Below are 3,484 nucleotides of genomic sequence, written 5' to 3' on the forward strand. Positions count from 1 at the left end.
CATGAGTGTTGTAGCACCACTTTGTCCACCAACTTGGACCTCTACAAACCAACCCATGACAGTCTTGATTCATCTCTACTTCCAACATATGACCGACTGTGGATGGTTTGAATAACTTAATCATTTAGGAAGAGCGACTTAGTTATTCTGGAAGTCAAAACATGCAAAGTGAAACACAAGAATAAATGATTCAAATATGGTATCAAACCCTATGAATATAAATAAACACTTTTATTTATCACCATACTGATTACTCATTATTCATTGTTTCGGTTTTATCAACTTTATACTTGAATTTAAAACAATAGTTGTCCCATGCTCCAAGCATGTACACTATGTTTTTAAAACACTAGTCATGCCATACACCAAGTATGCATACTATGTTTGTCTATGATCTTTACTTTGTAAAATAGATCAATTGAACATCACTCCAATGATCCTCTTTTCACAGTCCCAAATCCTTACTGCAAATGCAAGAATTCCAAATTCATGCCATTTACTGAACTCTATTAGATTCTAAACTTATATGCATTGATCCTCTTAATGATTATGCACGAAGTCAGAAAGACTTGACAACAATCATTACAGAGCATTCCAAAGGAGATCAGCTCCTTGGAAACATCCTTCTTTTATTAAGTTTCCTAATCTTACACAGATTGAATAATTTCTAACTTTGAAACATTTCCATATTCCATTTTGACTATCACTTCTGAACAAGAGTTGCCTCCTTACAGATTATGTCAATATGGTCCTTCCAGAATTAACATTATACTTCCAACTGTCCTTGAGCAACCAATCTTTGGTAAACCTTAGATTGTCCTCGACAATTGCTTAATCATTTTAGTCATATCCAATTCTAGACCTTTTCCCTTCTTAATGCCTCTGGGCATTTGGAAAAATTTAGAAATGACAAATATTGTAGCACATGCAATCGATCCTATACCCAAAGCAAATGGTACACGATTCATGATGTCTCACATAAAGACATGATTCTAGACCAGTCTTTTGCTACAATATTTTTATTTGCCATGTTTTCAAAATTTGACTATGAAGAGGGATGCCGTAATCATAATCGAATTTTGAGAACGCAATATATAGAATTTCCTTAAGTTGAACCAATCCAACATGAAATTCATATATATATTCTTGACTAAAGATGATTAAGGTCTCAATCTAAGCCTTTAGAACTGAAATGAAGTATATCCTCTCCCTTAATTATAGCAAAAAACCTTTTTCAATCCCTGCAGCCTTACGAATTGAAACTTTTGTTTTCTATAATTAACATTGCTAACTTGCAACACTAACAATAATTATCATGCTCCCACTAACATGATGATTATTAGCATAACACTTATGCTCCCACTAGCTTTGACATGTACTCAGAAATCAGCTGGACTTCTAGTAATCAATACTTTATTGACTTCCTTACCAAAGTTCAGATTTCTGATACGAGATGCTTTGATAAAACTTTATCAAAATCATACACCTTTCCTTAGATAGCATGCATGTGTGTCTAAACAATTTCAGAACTATGAAAAGGGATGTCGTAATCATAGTCTCAATTGTTTAGACCTTTTGCCATCTGCTTCAAATGTACTTGGTGGAAGTGTTTCCTCACCATCATTTTCATGAATCGGAGAGAAACCTTATGACCCTTAGATTTTATGGTGTATGTGTTCTTATCCATGTGAATCGTCAAAACTATAGTCATAAGACAAGGATAATGACAAATCCAAACTCATATGGACTGAACTTATGCAATCTTAACTTCTTGCCACCTGGCAGTACAGGGCCTGCCATTGCTTCCAAGTTGTTATGCAACCAATTGAGAACTTTCAGAACTCCTATGCAAAGCCAACTTTAACTGGAATGGGCACAGAATATGTCAACACGATAGGTTGTAAACCTCAAGTCGTGTGCTAGTGAAGAACCTCAGGTTTTATTCTTGATTAGTTCTTGAAATTCTTTTTAGGATCTTTAAGACTCCCACTATCCTCTTGACATATAAGACTATCTTGCCAAATATTCAAGAGATAGTGCGGATTCTTTATCAAGACAAACACTTCACACAATTGGCCTTAGTTGGTCTTTGTTTTATCCAAAACATCACAACTTACCAACTTCAAATGTACAAGAGTAGGACACTTTTACTCTTACATTTGACAAGTGTTATAAACCTTTATTTAAGATATGTCACTCAACTTATAGTCTTGGAGTATGACTCTAAGACTTGTTTTGAAACGAAGTATGACTCATCTTCTTGATTTAACCATTTCAACAATTCATGACTCCTCTTCTTAGTCATAAGAATGCACTAAGATGTCCTTAGAAGACCAATTGTGATGTGGTTCTTTAATCATTAAGATGATCACAAAACATGATACTAAAGTACTCTCTCATCTTTTCAGATTTGAGAAACTTTTATCTGTCTGCCTAATTTGATTCTTCCCATTCGTTCTGCCATACATTGAGACTTTTCCAATGTTTCAGAATTATACTTAAACTTGTAAGTATAACCATATTTACTAAAATTTAGTAAATCATGACGAATAGTCTTAACGAGCTTTGTGGTGGACTTGACCAGTGCACAAGAATGTGTACTCGATCCCTTTAGTCCTTAACTTGACTCACACATCCATGTGAACAAGTCTTAATTTTCCAATGCTTGAAAGTTCTCATTCATCATACTATTCAACTTGCATGATTCCAAGTTTCTATCCAACTGAAGCCTTGGGAATGAGAATCTTTCCTTATTTGGTAAATTATGACACAACCACAAACGAAAGAATCAATTCCATTTTTTTTCTCAAATATTGCTATCAATGGAATCATATAAACAACCATTTTTCATAAATGCCACTTGTAAGGATATTTAAAATAAATATAAAATTAAAAACTTTTATTTTATTTCAAAACTTTGCGGAAAAAACTTATCCTTATAGTGCAAATGCATACGGAAAAACTTGTTGTTATCTATTCCTAAGCAATATATCATAACTCCTAAGTAACAGCTTCAAAATTCTGATGTGATCGAAATCCATCTACGCGATCAGAATCAGCATATACTTCCTTTAAGCTTTCTCTCTATTCTTTGATTCTTAAAACATCAACATGTGACCCAGTCACATCATGTAATGAGGATCTTAGAATAGAAACTTAACAGAGTTAGATAATGGGCTCTACCTGAAGTAGAGTCAGACTTATTGACTTTAACATCCTTAGGTAAACTTGGCAGCTTTGCAATCAACGCCCCTTCCTTTGGAAAAATAAACATATGGACCCTTTGGCAATGGGACTATCTCAGACTTAGCCTTTCTCCTTACCATTTGGTCAACCGGGTTGACTATGGCCAATCCCTTTCCATTGGGAAGAGAATGCTTTTTTTGGATTTCCAGTGTCACCATTGTCACTGTCCATAAAGTTTTTGGGAAGTTGATCTTCTAATCAAATTTGCTTTACTATCGTTCCAAATCATTGCTGATTT

The sequence above is a fragment of the Lactuca virosa genome, chromosome 5, assembly GCF_052849685.1.
Source record: "Lactuca virosa cultivar CGN04683 chromosome 5, Lactuca_virosa_CGN04683_v6, whole genome shotgun sequence".
Lineage (NCBI taxonomy): Eukaryota > Viridiplantae > Streptophyta > Magnoliopsida > Asterales > Asteraceae > Lactuca > Lactuca virosa.